The sequence below is a fragment of the Symphalangus syndactylus genome, chromosome 9, assembly GCF_028878055.3.
Source record: "Symphalangus syndactylus isolate Jambi chromosome 9, NHGRI_mSymSyn1-v2.1_pri, whole genome shotgun sequence".
Lineage (NCBI taxonomy): Eukaryota > Metazoa > Chordata > Mammalia > Primates > Hylobatidae > Symphalangus > Symphalangus syndactylus.
The window spans coordinates 66,282,242-66,301,285 of record NC_072431.2 but is presented as its reverse complement, the minus strand read 5'-3'; the positions used below and the strand labels follow the sequence as shown (position 1 = coordinate 66,301,285).

At 43.1% G+C, this 19,044-nt stretch overlaps 1 long non-coding RNA gene across 1 annotated transcript; it reads left to right on the top strand.

Annotated features, from left to right (window-relative positions):
* The first annotated feature begins 1,492 nt into the window (after positions 1 to 1,492).
* Positions 1,493 to 17,585, top strand: LOC134731371 (uncharacterized). Its single transcript, XR_010113594.1, has 3 exons — positions 1,493 to 1,536; positions 1,976 to 2,016; positions 17,554 to 17,585. It is a non-coding gene; the product is annotated as an uncharacterized lncRNA (long non-coding RNA).
* The last annotated feature ends 1,459 nt before the right edge of the window (positions 17,586 to 19,044 follow it).

The window sequence follows — 19,044 nt, the reverse complement described above, 5'->3', positions numbered from 1 at the left end:
AGAACTCACTCTTGAATGAGTGGCTCCAAGCCATTTGTGATGGCTCTTTCCCCGGGACCCCAGGACCTCCCCTGAGGCCCCACTTTCAGCACTGGGGATCAATTTTCAATTTTCAACATGAGATTTGGAGGTGACAAAACAAACTCTATTCAACCCCAGCAGGACCCTTCCATGTACTTTGAAATCTGGAATATATCTGTCTCCAAATTCTGCGGAAACAAGGATTTGAGTATGTATTAGTCTGTTTTCACACTGCTGTAAAGATACTACCCAAGACGGGGTAATTTATAAAGGAAAGAGGTTTAACAGACTGACAGTTCCACGTGGCTGGGGAGGACTCAGGAAATTTACGGTCATGGTGGAAGGGGAAGCAGGCACTTCTTCACAAGGCAGCAAGAGAGAGAGAGGGTATGTAGGAGACAAAGTCAAACACTTACAAAACCATCAGATCTCGTGAGAACTCACTATCACAAGAACAGCATGAGGGAAACCTCCTCCACGATCCAATCACCTCCTACCAGGTCCTGCCCTTGACACATGGGGATTATGGGGATTACAATTCAAGATGAGATTTGGGTAGGGACACAAAGCCAAACCATATCAGTGTGGTTTATAATTCTCCTTTTGCTTTTGTGTGATTTCTAGGGTGAAAAGGGGGTAAAATGAGGTAAAGGGGAAGAGGCTACTTATTTATGTAGCCAGGTTCACACCAAAAGTCTTGCTTCTTTTTTTTTTTTCCTTTGAGACAGAGTCTCACTGTGTCACCCAGGCTGGAGTGCAGTGGTGTGATCTCAGCTCACTGCAACCTCTGCGGCCCAGGTTCAGGCGATTCTCCTGCCTCAGCCTCCCGAGTAGCTAGGATTACAGGCATCTGCCATTGCACTTGGCTAATTTTTGTATTTTTAGTAGAGATGGGTTTTCACCATGTTGGCCAGGCTGGTCTCGAACTCCTGGCCTCAAGTAATCCACCCACCCTGGCCTCCCAAAGTGCTGGGATTTCAGGCGTGAGCCACGGCGCCCAGCCAAGTCTTGCTTCTTAAATCAAGAAGACCATGTAGGGTTGGTATTTTCTTGCAGCACAGATGTTTGGTAGAATTTAAAGTCTGGTGTGTTTAATTGTAAGTAGAGAAAATTGCTTTATGACATAGAAATTTCTCTCAGGCCAGGGACAAAGTATCTCTCAGGATACTTGGGACAGTGTTATTTTTAGTGATAATAGTGCTTTCAGTACCTACCGATTCAGGTTACCTTTCTCAGGAATCCAGAAAAGGTGTTTTTACAACGCAATTAGCAAAGTTGTGTAATTTACACCTGCAGGCTCTCAGAGTGGCTATCTGTCTGATTGGTTTTCATCTGGAGCTGGAGAATGGCTAGAGTCCTGGCCATCCTACTGTGATGTCAAAACAGCCCTGGATTATATCACAAAGAGGGCTTTCATACATTGCTGACAGGATTATAAATTAGTACAAGATTCCTGAAGGGAATCTGGCAATGTGTATCAAGAAACAATGACAAAAAATTATACCCTTTGACCCAGTAAGTCTATTTTTAGGAATTCAGCTTAAGGATATAATCAGAGTCGTAGACCAAGATCGTTGCCTGAAGATGATTATATAAAAAATGGGAAACTGCTTAAATGTTCAAGGATATTAGTTAAATTGTGGTGCAGTGATATGATAGACTCGGAGTCATTCATTAAAATAATCATTCTGTTAACATTTAGTGATGTGGGAAAATGCTGATGATACTGTTTTTAGGGTGGATTACAAAAATCTACATACCATGTGGTCTTAGTTACGTAAAAATTGCAAAAAAATCAACCAGAAGGAAATACATCAAGCATTATTAATGGTTATTTTCAGTTATGAAACTATAGAATTATACTTATTAATTCTCTATATTTTGCTGTATTTTGAAGTTTTTCTACAATGAGCATGTCTAATGTGTTTTAATTGTCTTTTTATTTTTAATTTAGTTTATTTAGGTAATGCGTTCCTGTGGGACAAAATCCAAAAGGTATAAAGATACATAGTGAAAAGTCTATTGTCAGCCAGGCACGGTGGCTCACACCTGTGATCGCAGCATTTTGGGAGGCTGAGGTGGGCGGATCACTTGAGCCCAGGAGTTTGAGACCAGCCTCGCCAACATGGTGAAACCCTGTTTTTCCCAAAAATACAAAAATTAGCTGGATGTGGTGGTGGGCTCCTGTAATCCCAGCTACTTGGGTGGCTGAGGCAGGAGAATCCCTTGAGTCTGACAGGTGGAGGATGCAGTGAGCCAAAATTGTGCCACTGCACTCCAGCCTGAGTGACGGAGCAAGACTCTGTCTCAAAAAAAAAAAAAAAAGTTAATGTCCACATCTATCTTCCACCCACCCAGTCATTCATTTATTCATCAATTGCCTATTTCTTCTCCTTGGAAGCAACTAATATTACTAATATAATGGGTGTACTTCCAAAGATATTCTATGCATATCCAAGCAAAAAACCCTACACGTATATCTTCTTTTTCTCTTCCTTATTTATATAAACAGTAGCCTACGTATATGCATGCCATTCTGTTCATTAAAAAAAAACTTAATATGTTTTGGTAGTAATGCCATATAAGGACATACAGAGATTCCTATAGTTTAGGAATTGTTTCATTCTTTGGAGGTATCTTAATTTATTTAAAGAAAACACTTAAGCTATTTTCAATCTTTTTTTTGTTGTTGTTATAAAGAATGCTGTGATGAATAGCCTTGAACATAGGTCATTTCAGTCATACATAACTTTTTTTAAAATTTTTATTTTTAGTAGAGATGGGGTTTCACCATGTCGGCCAGGCTGGTCTCAAACCTCTGACCTCAAATGATCTGCCTGCCTTGGCCTCCCAAAGTGCTGGGATTACAGGTGTGAGCCACCATGCCCAGCCCCCACATATATGACTTTTTTCATTAGTAACAGCTGATTACGACTGTCAACAAGACCTTAAGAGGTGGCTTGCCAAAGAGGCAAGATCTTGGTGTTCACATCCAGTGTGTTAGATACACTGTTGATTGTAACAGAGCTGGGAGAGACAGGGAGGAAGGAAGTGCCTTCATAGCTGAGATATGTAAGATGTGTCCTACGAACAGCATTAGTTAGGCTTATTCCCCAAATAGTATTTAATCCATTTGAGGAACACCTGTCTAGCTAACTTATATCCATAGACCATTCCCTTTAACAATCCTTGCTGATAGTCCACTTTTGTTATTTCACACTTATATGGGGCTTACCGTTTTTTTTTTTTCTTTTTTTTTGAGATGGAGTCTCGCTCTGTCCCCAGGCTGGAGTACAGTGGTATGATCTCAGCTCACTGCAATCTCCGCCCCCCGGGTTCAAGCGATTCTCCTGCCTCAGCTTCCTGAGTAGCTGGGACTACAAGTGTGCACCACTACACCTGGCTAATTTTAGTATTTCTAGTAGAGACGGGGTTTTACCATGTTGACCAGGAAGGTCTCGATCTCTTGACCTCATGATCTGCCCGCCTCGGTCTCCCAAAGTGCTGGGATTACAGGCGTGAGCCACCGTGCCTGGCCGGGGCTTACCATTTTTTTAATATTAATTTTTAAAGACAAGATCTCACTCTGTCACTCAGGCTGGAGCACCATCATAGCTCACTGCAGCCTCAAACTCCTGGGCTCAAGCGATCCTCCTGGCTTGGCCTCTCTAGTGGCTGGAAATACAGATGCAAGTCACCACATACAGCTAACTTAAAATTTTTTTTTTAGTGTAAGGGTCTTGCTCTGCTGCCCAAGCTGGTCTCGAACTTCTGGCCTCAAGCGATCCTCCTGCCTCAGCCTCCCAAAGTGCTGGGGTTACAGGCATGAGCCACGGTGATGCCTACAATTTTTTAAGATACTTCTGCAAACTTTACCTCATTTGACTCATGTGGCTACCCTATCGAATAGGGTAGGGTATTGAATAGCACCATTTCATGGGTGAGGACAATTAGCAAGTACCCGGTTTCCCATTTGACTATGATCCCAGTGTAGACTAGAGCCAGTTCTATCAAGGTCCAGCCTCCAGTCTCTTTGTTTCTTCTTGCCTCCTGACCAAGATGTACGTTACAACCTTAACCTTCGCAACTTCTTTCTTTTGACAACCGTTTATAGCAAAGACAACTCATTTACTTACTGGGGGCAATATTTCACTACCAGCTTTTCTTGCAGGTTTTACCAGGATGTCACACTGCTTAGAAACGAGACCTTCTGTGTTTGATTTCTTCATTGAGATGGGATGGCTCTGGTGGGCTATTTCCAACTAAAAATATTGCAGCTGTTCTCGTTGGCATTGACTTGGGGGCTTCTGTCTCCAATTTATCTCAGTGTTGGAACAGACCCAGGGCTGTTTTCTGAGGAAAATCTTGGCCCTGCATGGAGCTACTCACTTCACTTACTTCAAGCTTATATCCTTGTTGGGCTCTTTAATTTATAGATGAGGATGTCATACATGCTCTGTGCTTTGCTGGCTGTTAAAGCATAAAGATCAGCCCTTCCTCAGCAGTGTGGAGTGTCTGTAATCCAGGTCCTTGTTGGAGGGCAAAACCCTAAATTTGTTGCTGCTTAATTTTTTTTTTTTAATAGAGACAGGTTCTCACTCCGTCACCCTGGCTGGAGTGTGGTGGTGTAGATCATAGTTCATTTCAACCTTGAACTCCTGGGCTCAAGCCATCTTCCCACCTCAGCCACCGGAGTAGCCGGGATTACAGGCACGCACCATCATGCCCAGTTAATATTTTTTTGTATTTGTTTTTAGACACAGGGTCTTGCTATGTTGCCCAGGCTAGTCTCAAACCCCTGGCCTCAAGTGATCCTTCCACCTTGGCCTCCCAAAGCACTGGGCTTACATGTATGAGCCACTGTACCTGGAGGCTCCTTAATTCTCCTTAACCAACACTCAGCAAAACCTCAGTTTCCTGTTGTGATAGTTTATATATCGGTTAGTGCCTCTAGAACACTTCCATCCTTCAAAAGTCAAGCCTAAATATTTGATGTAGTCATTGATTCAATCAACAAATAGATACAGTCTGGGCACGGTGGCTCACGCCTGTAATCCCAGCACTTTGGGAGGCTGAGGTGGGCGGGTGACCAGAGGTCAGCAGTTCAAGACCAGCCTGGCCAACATGGCGAAACCCTGTCTCTAGTAAAAAATACAAAAATTACCTGGGGGCGGTGGCGGGCACCTGTAGTCCCAGCTACTCAGGAGGCTGAGACAGGGAAAATTCCTTGAACCCGGGAGGTGGAGGTTGCAGTGAGCCGAGATTGCACCACTGCACTCCAGGCTGGGTGACAGATTGAGACTCCATCTCAAAAACAAAAACAGAAGCAAACAGATACAGAGCACTTACTCTGTGCTAAGAACCAGTTTACATGTTGGCAACACAGAAGTGAGCAAGACAAAGTTCTTACTCTCAAAGGGTTTATATTCTAGTTAGAGGGAACAGATAGACCTTAAACAAATAAACAAGTAGATCGGGCACGGTGGCTCACACCTGTAATCCCAGCACTTTGGGAGGCCGAGATAGGCGGATCACGAGGTCAGGAGATAGAGACCATCCTGGCTAACACGGTGAAACCCCATCTCTACTAAAAATACAAAAAAATTAGCCGGGCGTGGTGGCGGGCACCTGTAGTCCCAGCTACTCGCGAGGCTGAGGCAAGAGAATGGCGTGAACCCGGGAGGCGGAGCTTGCAGTGAGCCGAGATCGCGCCACTGCACTCCAGCCTGGGTGACTGAGCGAGACTCCGTCTCAAAAAAACAAAAATGAAAACTAAAACAACAACAACAAAAAATAAACAAGTAAATACATAGTATGTCAGATAATGATAAATGCTATAGAGAAAGTTATGGCACTTTAAGGGAAATAAAATAAAAAGATTGTGTGTGTCCACGTATGTGTGTGTGCGTGTGTGTGTATATGTGTGTGTGCAAGTGTGTGTGTGTCTGTGTGTATACCATTTCATATTGGTGAGCCCAGGAAGGCTTCATAATCACGTGAGATTGGACATGGGCCTGAAGGAGTTGAGAGTCGGTGCCACTTAGATACAGGAGAAAGAAGCACACTAAAGCCTCAGCTATGACACTGGCCCCTCCGCCATGGGAGGCACGGAGGTCTGGAGGCTTCACTGGGCTTCTCATTTTGGAAAACAATACGTTTACTTTAGTGAACAACAAGTTAAACTGCTGGAACAGAACAAGCAGGGGAAAAATGGAAAGAATTGTAATAAAAAAGGTAACGGGGCTGGACGCGGTAACTCACGCCTGTAATACCACCATTTTGGGAAGTTGAGGTGGGTGGATCACCTGAAGTCAGTAGTTCAAGAGCAGCCTGGCAAACATGGTGAAACCCCGTCTCTACTAAAAATACGAAAATTAGCTGGGCCTAGTGGTGGACACCTGTAATCCCAGCTACTCGGGAGGCTGAGGCAGGAGAATCACTTGAACCTGGGAGGCGGAGGTTGCAGTGAGCTGAGATGGCGCCATTGCACTCCAGCCTCGGCAACAGAGCGAGACTCCATCTCAAAAAAAAAAAGGTGATGGTGGTGTAGGTGATACACCTAGAATTTGTAGGTGTATTAGGCAGGGTTCTCTGGAGAAACAGAACCAATAGGAGACACAAGCGTGTACATACATGCACACACACACACAGAGTTGACCATTGAGCAACATGAGTTTAACATGGGTCCACTTATATGTGCATCTTGCTCTGCCTCTGCCACCCTGAGACAGCAAGACCAACCCCTTCTCTTCCTCCTGTCCCTCAGCCTCCTCAATACCAAGACGATGAGGATGAGGATAAAAAGTTTATGATGATCCACTTCTTCTTAATGGATAATAAATAGATTTTCTCTTCCTTATAATTTTCATAATAACATTTTCTTTAGCTCACATTATTGTAAGAATACAGTATGTAATATAATATACAAATTATGTGTTAATTGACTATGTTATCAGTGAGGCTTCTGGTCAATAGCAGGTTATTAATAGTGAAGTTTTGGGGGAGTCAAAACTTATAGACAGGTTTTTGGGCTGGGTGCGGTGGCTCACACCTGTGATCCCAGCACTTCGGCAGGCTGAGGCAGGAGGATCACTTGAGGTCAGGGGTTTGAGACCAGCTTGCCTAACATGTTCGAAACCCCATCTCTACCAAAAAATACAAAAATTAGCATGGCAGCATGCATCTGTAGTCCCAGCTACTTGGGAGGCTGAGGCAGGAGAATCGCTTGAACCTGGGAGGCGGAGGTTGCAGTGAGGTGAGATAGCACCACTGCACTCCAGCCTGGGTGACAGTGAGACCCTGTCTGAAAAAAAAAAAAGAAAAAAAAGTTATAAACAGATTTTTAACTGCACAGGGAGTTGAAACCCCTAACCCTTGCATCTTTCAGGGGTCAGCTCTGTATATATGTATGAAGGTATGTTTATGTATATATATATATAGAGAGAGAAGGAGACAGAGGTTGATAAAGGCATTTATTATGTGGAATTTGCTCATGTGATTATGAAGGCTAAGAAATGCCAATATCTGTAATTGTCAAGCAGGAGACTCAGGAGAGCTGATGGCGTAAGTTCCATTCTGAGAGTGTCAGGCTCAAGTCCCCAGAAGACCCAGTGTTTCAGTTCGAGCATGAATGAAGGAAAGGACTGATGTCCCAGCTCATGCAGTCAGGCAGGAAGAATTCCTTCTGAGTCAGCCTTTTTGTCTATTTGGGTCTTCTGTTGACTGCAGGAGGCCCATGTACATTAGGGAGGGCAATTTGCTTGACTCAGTGTACCAGCGCAAATGTTCATCTCATGCGGAAACACCCTCATGAGCACATCTAGCATAATGTTTGACCAAATGTCTGGGCACCACATGACCTAGTCAAGTTAACCTAAAATTAACTCTCGTAGGAGACGATAGTAGTCATTCTGATGTTTACTTGGAGTGACATGGAGAGCTACTGGAGAGTTTTAAACAGAGGATATATGAGCAGACTCAAGTTCTAGCAACATCCCTGGCTGCTGTGCTGAGAATAGATTGTAGGTGATAGGACAGGGAAAGGGCAGCTGTTAGGGCAGGGAGACAAGTTAGGAGGCAACTGAAATAATCTAAGTAAGAAACATAGGTCACTTGTACTAGAATGCTACTGGTGGGATTGGTGTAAAAAGATCCTGGCTCTAGACACATTTTTTTTTTTTTTTTTTTGAGATGGAGTCTCGCTCTGTCACCCAGGCTGGAGTGCAGTGGTGCAATCTTGGCTCACTGCAACCTCTGCCTCATAAATTCAAGCGATTCTCCTGCCTCAGCCTCCTGAGTAGCCGGGATTACAGGCGCCCACCACCACACCTGGCTAATTTTTTAATTTTTAGTAGAGACAGGGTTTCACCATGTTGGCCAGGCTGGTCTCAAACCCCTGACCTCAAGTAATCCACCTGCCTCGGCCTCCCAAAGTACTGGGATTACAGGTGTGAGCCACTGCGCCTGGCCTCTAGACACATTTTTAAGATAGAGCCTCTGGGACCACACAGGGTTTTGTTCATAATTTTGTGATGGTGCCTTTCAGTTTGGACTGCAATTGTTTACTTGTTTGTCTCCTGCATTGATTGCCATTCTATTAATCTTTGTAATAATAGCCACATAATAATAATGGCTAACATTATTGGACTGTAGTCTGTGTCAGGGACTGAACTTGATGCTATATATATACATATATATACAGTTTCATTTGATTCTCACATCAACCCTCTGAACATATTATTATTGCAATTTTCTATAGGAGGTTCATACAGTCTGGAGATATGGGTACTATTATTTTATATTTTTATTTATTTATTTTGGAAACAGGGCCTGGCTCTGCTGCGTCAGCTGTAGTGCAGGGGTACAATCATAGCTTACTGCAGCCTCAAACTCCCAAGCTCAAGCGATCCTCCCACCTTAATCTCCCTAGTATCTGGGCCTACAGACATGCACTACCATGCCCTACTGATTATTTTTATTTTGTAGAGGTGGGGTTTTGCTACGTTTTCCAGGCTGGAGTTCTATATTTTTAAGATTGAAGATGTCCTTGATGATATATTATATATTTGCCTCTGTTTCAGATTTACAGACACAAGGAGGTTCAGAAACTTGGCTAGGATCTCACACCAATAAATGCCTAGCACTGTGTTTAGTACCTAGCGGGTATTGAGTGAGTGGCATTCATCCCTTCATGAGTATTTATGGTACCCACCCTGTGCTAGACATATGAGGACTGGGAGACAACACTGAAATGATAGTCAAAGCTGCTTCCATCATGAAACTTCCATCATGAAACCCTCAAGTATGCCATTCTGATGCAATGGTATACTTGGGGGCCAGTGAGTGCCCACTGAGTGGAAGAATTGAAAAAAATCCTTGGAGCAGTTAGTAGGGACAGGATAGTTGAGAATCTCGAATGCCCAGGTGAGAAGCTTTATTTAGATAAGAGATTGCAATGCTTGCAGTTGAGTAAAGGCAGACCTCTGGGAAGTGGAACAACACAGGGCAGTGCCTTCCCAGCGAATCCACTATTTCATTCCCCCTCATTCCTCTATGGTGCAATCACAGAAATGCACTGGCCTGATTGAAAACCCTACTCCTTCTTCTTGATGCTTGGCCTACTCAGTTGGACTTCAAAGCAAGTGGCTGAGCAGCAAAGAGAAGTCGCCCCCAGAGCTAGGAGAGTATGTTGACTCTGCCGCTGCTGTTTAGAGGAGATATTCGTTGGCAAGCAGCTGTGGTTTGCAGCTGAGCATATGGCTAGGAGTGGGGTGGTCCAGATTTCACCCAAGTCCCCTTAATGAGCCTGCAGCTGCTTCCAATGCTGCCTCCCTGTCTCTTCCCCATTCTCTGGCCTGCTCTGCCACCTCCATGACAATCTGCTCTGTACACAAGGCAGCGTTCATCTCTCCCGCTGTGGGGTGCAGGAGGGACCAGAATCAGCTACCCTTTTCTGGTATAAGGTCACCCACTGGCACAATAGCCCAAGGAAGGTAGTGGGTAACACAGGGAACTCCCAGAGTGATCAGCTGTCCTGGAACTTGGTAATGGCTCTATATTAAAAGGCATAAAATGAAAACAGCCTTAATTTATTTGTTAGAGTCAGGGTCTCATTGTGTCACCCACGCTGGAGTACAGTGGCTTTTGTGATTATAGCTCACTGCAGCTCTGAACTCCTGTGTGATGGTTAATACTGAGTGTCAACTTGATTGGATTGAAGGGTACAAAGTATTGATCCCAGGTGTGTCTGTGAGGGTGTTGCCAAAAGAGATTAACATTTGAGTCAGTGGGCTGGGGAAGGCAGCTCCACCCTTCACCTGGTGGTCACCATGTAATCAGCTGCCAGCAAATATAAAGCAGGCAGAAAAATGTGAAAAGAAAAGACTGGCCTAGCCTCCCAGCCTACATGTTTCTCCCGTGCTGGATGCTTCCTGCCCTTGAACATTGGACTCCAAGTTCTTCAGTTTGTGGATGCAGTCTGGCTCTCCTTGCTCCTCACCTTGCAGACATATATATATCCTATTAGTTATGTCCCTCTAGAGAACCCTGACTACTGCTTCTAAGAAATTGTCACAGATGTGGTGACTTAAAACAATATGAATCTATTCTCTTAGAGTCCTGCAAGCCAGAAGTATCAAACAAGTTTCGCCGGGCTAAAGTCAAGGTATTGGCAGGACCAGTTCCTTCTGGAAGCTCTAGGAGAGAATTCATTTTCCTGCTTTTCCCGCTTCTGGGATCTGCCTGCACTGCTTGGCTCATGGGCCCTTCCTCACAGCACTTCAGCCCCTTGCTCGTGTCCTCACAGCTCCTGCTCCTCTTCTGTAAGTCAGATCTCCCCCAGACTCCCTCCGATAAAAAGGACACTTGTGATTACATTAGACCCACCCAGATACCCAGTGTAATAGCCTATCTCAGGATCCTGAACTTAGTCACATCTTTATGCCAAGTGCTGTGGCTCACATCTGTAATCCTAGCGCTTTGGGAGGCCAAGGCTGGTGGATTACTTGAGGTCAGAGTTTGAGACCACCCTGGCCAACATGGTGAAACCCCGTCTCTACTAAAAATACAAAAATTAGTTGGGTGTGGTGGCGGGCACCTGTAATCCCAGCTACTAGGGAGACTGAGGCAGGAGGTTTGCTTGGACCTGGGAGGTGGCAGTTGCAGTGAGCCATGATCCTACCACTGCACTCCAGCCTGGGTGATAGAGTGATACTCGATCTCAAAAAAAAAAACAAACAAAACAAATCAAGCCAAAAACAAAACAAAACAAAACAACAACAACAACAAAAAAAAACCCAACTACATGTTCAAAACTCCTTTTGCTATGAAAAGTACCATTCATAGATTCTAGGGATTAGGGTGGGGAGATCTTTTGGGGCCATTAGTCAGCCTACCACAGTGCGTATCTGGGTCACTTCAGCTCTGTTAGCTCTTCCACACAGTCAGAATTTGGCAGATAGACTCACACCAATAATATGCACTTATATATTCTTTTTAAACGTTTTTATTTTATTTTTTCTAGAGACAGATTCTCACTCTGTTGCCCAGGATGGAGTGCAGTGACACCATCTTGGCTCACTGCAGCCTTGATCTCATGGGCTTAAGCAATTCTCCTGCCTCAGCCTCCTGAGTAGCCAGGACAACAGGCATGTGTCGTCTTACCCAGCTAATTTTTAATTTTTCTTCATAGAGATGCAGTCTTTCTATATTGCCTAGGCTGGTCTCAAACTTCTTGTCTCAGTGGTCTCCTAACCTCAGCCTCCTGAGTAGCAGGGACTACAGGCATGCACCACCATGCCCAGCTAGTTATTTTATTTTTTGTAGAGATGAGGGCTGACCATTTTGCCCAGGCTGGTCCTGAACTCCTGGCCTCAAGCGATTCTCCTGCTTCAGTCTCTTGAGTAGCTGGTGCACTTATGTATGGATGGATTCTTTCCAAAGTTTTTTTGTCTTGATCTGCCCTCCATTCTAATCACCCCTCTACTACAGCAGCAAAGTAGATTGGGCAAGCTTTGTTCTCTGAACCTTAGCGTGGTAAAGCATGAAGCTAGTTCCATGGTAAGATCCCAGCACTCCTCTGTCAGTCCACACTAAGCGTGTCTTTGATCATAGCTGCAATGTCAATAACAATGATTTCTCCCTTCGTGATTAGCACCACTTGAGCTAGGTCTAAATGATATCAAAACAGCCTGTCAATTGAGTCAATTTACTCAGTCTGTCAATTTAGTAGAAAATAAAGAAATCAATGAAATTAGTGGTTGGAGTGAATTGACAGGTTGTCTCATGGATTCATAACCATGATCTAACATGTAGGCTGGGAGGCTAGGCCAGTCTTTTCTTTTCACATTTTTCTGCCTGCTTTATATTTGCTGGCAGCTGATTAGATGGTGACCACCAGGTGAAGGGTGGAGCTGCCTTCCCCAGCCCACTGACTCAAATGTTAATCTCTTTTGGCAACACCCTCACAGACACACCTGGGATCAATACTCTGAAAACTGTATAGACAGCTCCAGAGATGACAGTCCCATCATCCTAAAGGGTCACTCTAAAATCATGGTGATGAAACAACACCCTTTCTCCAAATTTTCGGGGATGATAACTATTTCAAGCAATTTCATAACCATGATCTAATTTTGTTGTGCCAACATCCCGAGGCAGTTAGGACCATTGAAACAGGGAAGCTAGATAAGAAATTTGGGGTGTGCATGGTGGTGTGCACCTGTAATCCCAGCCCTTTAGGGGGCTGAGGTGGGAGGACTGACTGAGCCCAGGAGGTGGAGGCTGCAGTGAGCTATGATCATACCACTGCACTCCAATCTGGGCAACAGGGCACAACCCTGTCTCTGGGGAGGACAGGAGAGGAGAGGAGGGGAAGGGAGGGGAGGGGAGGGGAGAGGAGAGGAGAGGAGGGGAGGGGAGGGGAGGGGAGGGGAGGGGAGGGGAGGGGAGGGGAGAGGAGAGGAGGGGAGGGGAGGGGAGGGGAGGGGACAGGAGGGGAGGGGAGGGGACGGGAGGGGAGGGGAGGGGAGGGGAGGGGAGGGAAAAATTTGAAGATTCACAACTGATATGGTTTGGCTCATCTTGAATTGTAATAATCTCCACTTGTCAAGGGTGGGGCCAGGTGGAGATAATTAGATCATGGGGGTAGCTTCCCCCACACTGTTCTTGTGGTAGTGAATAAGTCTCATGAGATCTGATGGTTTTATAAATAAGAGTTCCCCTGCACGAGCTCTCTTGCCTGCCACCACGTAAGATGTGATTTTGCTCCTCTTTTGCCTTCCACCATGATGGTGAGTTCTCCCCAGCCGTGTGGAGCTGTGAGTCCATTAAACTTCCTTCGTTTATAAATTACTCATTCTCGGGTATGTCTTTATTAGCAGCATGAGAACAGACTAATACAACAACAATAACAATAACAATGTGCATCTCCTAAAATGTGCTAAGAACTGATTTAAACACTTAACATATATTAGCTCATTTAACCCTCTCAACAAGTCTACAAGGTAGGAACTATTGTTACTTACATTTTATGAGATGTAAGTTAAGGATTCCAAGTTAGATCTCTTAACAACCTGCTTTCCGTCTAGATCAGAAGTTCTCAACCCCGGTTGCACATTCGATTCACTAGAGAGCCTGAAAATATGAAAAGTTGTTCACATAAGGTCATGCATTGCAGCTCTGTTTGTAATAGCAAAAAACTGGAAATAATCCAGAAAGAGAGCTATGGCATGTTCCCATGACAGACTACTATGCAGCTGTCAAAAGGAATGAGGAAGATCTCCACATGGCATAGGGAAGGATTTTCAGCAGGGAGTGAGAAAAGCAAAGTGTGTGGTATGCTGCTTTCATTCAAGAAAGGGAAGGATCATGTTTATATGTGTGACATAAATCGCATTACATATGTATGTATATATGTTTCTATGTGTATATGTATTTATATTTTAATATAAGTAAATATACATATATATGCATACATGCATTCCTTAAAGTATATGCATGTACATGTATATTCCTTTATATTTTACTATGAGGAAATATACATGTATATGCATATTCTTTAATGTAAAGAAGTAGACATATATACATGTATATTTCCTTAATATAAGAAATATATGTCTATATACATATATACATGTATATATATAGAAAATACACGGGCTGGACAAGGTGGCTCATGCCTGTAATCCCAGCAATTGGGGAGGCCAAGGTGGGCGGATCACCTGAGGTCAGGAGTTCAAGACTAGCCTGGCCAAGTTGGTGAAACCCCGTCCCTACTAGAAATACAAAAATAACCGGGCATGTGCCTGTACTCAGGACGCTAAGGCAGGAGAATTGCTTGAACCCAGAAGGCAGAGGTTGCAGTGAGCTGAGATCGTGCCATTGCACTCAGGCCTGGGTAACAAGAGTGAAACTCCATCTCAAAAAAAAAAAAAAAGGAAAAGAAAATACATTTAACATTTCTTTACATGTATATATGTATATTTCCTTATATATGTGTATATACATACATATATGTACATGTAAATGTCCTTATATTAAAATATGTAAAGATAAACTATAAAATTAAATTTAATAGAAAGAATCCCTGTAGGAAGAGAGAAGGAGTAGAACTGGGGTAGGGGCAGGGATGAGAAGCTGAACTTCTTTGCACCATTTTTTGACTTGACTTTTTGTCTTTTGAACCATATAAATATTTTATGTAATTGTAAAACCAAATTAATTAAAAATAAGCAATTCTAAAATATGAAGATAAAATGAAACAAATGAATCCAAATATTTTATCTAGTTGGAATAAAACAGAAAGAATTAACGATTCCAAGTACCTGTAAAATGTAGTAATTTATTGCTTCTTGGCCTTTTCTATCTCCTGAAATGTGCTAAAAACTGATTGAAGCACTTACATATATTAGCTCATTTAATCTCTCAAGAAATCTACAAGGTAGGAACTATTATAACTGATTTTATGAGGCGTAAGTTAAGGGCAGAGCTGGGATTCAAAGTTAGTATCTGTTCTTGATCTACACTGTTAGATCAAGTGTAGTATCTGTTCTCAAGAGTTTAAAAATGTAGTAAGTTGACTATACATCCTTAGTAAAATATGCCCTAAGGACAAAAAGCTGGGAAAAATGTAAGCTGTTTTCAGTAATCATATTGTTGATAGTAATTGATACCATCATTTGGAGACTATTGTGTGTTGTATGGGATAACACAAATGAATAATTATAAACTGAGATTTCTTTTTTTAATGTGAGAAAAAGTTTACACATGTAAAACCAATGAATTAAGAACTCTGTAGTCCAGAATTTGAATTAGAAGTATGATATAAACTCATATTTTCTTCAAAAACAAAGCACCTTTTATAGTTCTGTCCTCTAAAAAGGCCTAGAAACAGTTACCAACTCAGTATCAATAAGTACCCTTAGCCCCCAGATTGTGGTCTCTAAATACTATTTTGCACAAAAACAAACCAGGGCCTCGTAGAGAAATAAATTGCCTAAATTCTAGGTTTGGGGCAGGAATGTATACATGAGCCTGGAACTCCTTGCCACACCAGACACAAGGATCATCTGTTAGCTATGACAACAGAAGGATCATCTCAGAAGGACTCAGGAGCCAAACTCAATAGATTCTCACTGCCAAAGGTAGGGTAATTCAATCAGAATAAGAGTAATCATAGCAGTGGATTGAAGCCATCAAATATGTTCATATTAATGAGTTCTTAATGACATTGGAAGAAACCACAACTACAAATCTTCGGTCACCTTGGGAGAATGCTAGGGAACCGGTTCCTTCTTTTGGAAGCTGGTAAATGAAGTGAAGTTATCAAGTATTTATTCTGCCTTTCTTATTTGAACCATACCTTATATATGTATATACGTATATACTATACATGTATATTTCCTTATCCACAAAGTGGATAAAAGAACGTTTCTCTTTATGGAAGCATTCTAGCAAACAATTCTAAATCCATAGAATTGAATTTTTTTGTTTTTTGTTTTTTTGAGACAGAGTCTCACTCTGTGGCCCTAGCGGGAGTTCGGTGGTGTGATCTCAGTTCACTGCAGCCTCTACCTCCCGTATTCAAGCAATTCTCCTGCCTCAGCCTCCCGAGTAGCTGGGATTACAGGCACACGCCACCATGCCTGGCTAATTTTTGTATTTTTAGTAGAGACGGGGTTTCGGCTTGTTGGACAGGCTGGTCTTGAACTCCAGGCCTCAAGTGATCTGCCTGCCTTGACCTCCTCCCAAAATGCTGGGAGTACAGGTGTGAGCCATAGCGCCTGGCTGCTAGATTTCTTTTAATCTATAAGTTACTCCTCTCTCTCTCCTTTTTACTGAGCAATTTTTTAAAGAGGAAATGAGGACAGTGTCTTGCAGAGTTTCTTTTCATCTAGATTTTGCTGATTGAAGCTCCATGATGTAATTTAACACACTGTCCCTGTATTTGCTGAAAATTGGTAGTTAGATCTTCTAATACATTTCAATTTTGAATTATTTGATAAGACAACTTCATAGGTGGTGGTGTATACTCACATCAAAGATACTTCATGTCTCATTCCCTCTTTTTCGTGATGGTAACAGTCACTAGTAATCATTGACCAGATTCATTAGTGTATCAGGAATTTCAAAAAGACAATATTCTAGTCAGGCGTGGTGGCTTACACCTGTAATCCCAGCACTTTGGGAGGCAGAGGCAGGACCATTTCTTGAGGCCAGGAATTAAATACTCACCTGGGCAACATAGTGAGATCCTATCTCTACAAAAAATACAAAGAAATTAGCTGGGTGTGGTGGTGTGTGCTTGTAGTCCCAGCTGCTCATCACTTGAGCTTAGGAATTCAAGGCTGTAGGGAGGCAATGACTGTGCCACTGCATTCCAGCCTAGGTGACAGGCTGGAACGTGTGTATACACATTATATACACAGACACACACATATACATATATGTCTTTAATATATATTTTATATTATTTAATCTTTAAAATAATATCGATAATATATATTAAAGACATATATATGTATTGTGTATATAATGTGTATATATAATGATGTATATAAAATGTGTGTGTATATATAATATATATATAATGTGTATATATTTATAAAACAACAGGGGAAATTAGATTTTGACTGATTATTTGAGAAATTATTGTTATATGAGATTATTAATTTTTTGTGTGATAATGATACTGTTTTTTTTTTTTTTTTTTTTTTTTGAGACAGAGTCTCACTGTCACCCAGCCTGGAGTGCAGTGGCACGATCTCTGCTCACTGCAGGCTCCGCCCCCCGGGGTTCACGCCATTCTCCTGCCTCAGCCTCCCGAGTAGCTGGGACTACAGGCGCCCGCCACCTCGCCCAGCTAATTTTTTGTATTTTTAGTAGAGACGGGGTTTCACTGTGTTAGCCAGGATGGTCTCGATCTCCTGACCTCGTGATCCGCCCGCCTCGGCCTCCCAAAGTGCTGGGATTACAGGCGTGAGCCACCACGCCCGGCCGATACTGTTTTTTTTTAAAGAGTTCTTTTTTTTTTAGGAAATATAATCTGAATATCAAGTAAACATGGCATCTGGAATTTGCTTCAAAATAATTATTTTTGGGCCAGGCATAGTGGCTCATTCCTGTAATCCCAGCACTTTGGGATGCCAAGGCCAGTGGATCACCTGAGGTCATGAGTTGGAGACCAGCCTGGCCAACATGAGGAAATCCTGTCTTTACTAAAAATTCAAAAATTAGCTGAGTGTGGTGGCAGATGCCTGTAATCCTAGCTACTTGGGAGGCTGAGACAGGAGAATTGCTTGAACCTGGCAGGCGGAGGTTGCAGTGAGCCGAGATTTCACCACTGCACCATAGCCTGGGCAACAAGAGTGAAACTTCATCTCAAAAAAAAAAAAAAATTTATTATTTTGGGGTGGAGAGGGAAGTGGGTGGAAGCAGAGTTTGAAACAAGATTGATCTGGAGTTGTGAGTTACTGATACTTGATGAAGTACATGAGGGTTCATCGTGGTGATCTCTGTAAGTTGTGTATTCTTAAAATTTTCTATCTAAAATGTTAAAAAAGTTATGGAGTAAAAATCCTTATCAAATTGCCTGTGGCAGTGTCTGGGTTCAGTTTTGTCTTTCCCTTTTAAAGCTCCCTAGGTGATTTTGGTATGCAACCCAAATTCCAGAACCTTCTTTGATTTTCCTTAACAACCTTTCTGCAGTGGGGTTTGGAATTCAGTCCCTCTAGAGAGACGCCATCCTGGGGAGGCAACTCTCTCCCTTGTGATGGACTTCATCTTGAAACTTTTTCATTTACTTTGGTTTCAGGGTTGCAAGATCTATTTTTCTATTAGTTTTCTAATTTCCCCGGCTGGTTTGAAACTTCAGGAAGTTAATAGCCATTTTGTGTTTGGCTTATTTTGCCCTCGAGACCTCGGAGAATGTCTGCCAATAATGACCTGACCCATTTTTAGAAACAGGGTGTGGTTCTTAAGACTTCGCTGTCTCTTTCCCTCAAAGACGAAATGCTCACGTTCATGGGCATCTGCTTGGAAATCAGTTCAATTCAATTTTAAGACACTGGATGGGCTGGGCATGGTGGCTTACACCTGTAATCCTAGCACTTTGGGAGGCCGAGGCGGGAGGATTGCTTGCGACCAGGAATTTGAGACCAGCCTGGGCAACACAGCCACTCCCTAGCTCTACAAAAAATTAAATGAAAAATTAGCCAGGTGCAGTGGCACATGCCTGTAGTCCCAGCTACTCAGGAGGTTGAGGCAGGAGGATCACTTGAGCCCAGGAATTCAAGGCTGCAGTGAGCCATGATCACTCCACTGCACTTCAGCCTGGGAGAAAGAGTGAGGTTCCATTTCAAAAAAAGGAAGGAAGGAAGGACGGAAGGAAGGAAATGCACGCATGGCTGTAGGAGGGAGTTAGCAATCATCCGGGAGGAGGAAGCGAGTGTGAGAAATTCCTAAGGGGAGGCCAGGCATCGTGGCTTACATCTGTAATCCCAGCACTTTAGGAGGCTGAGGCAGGGG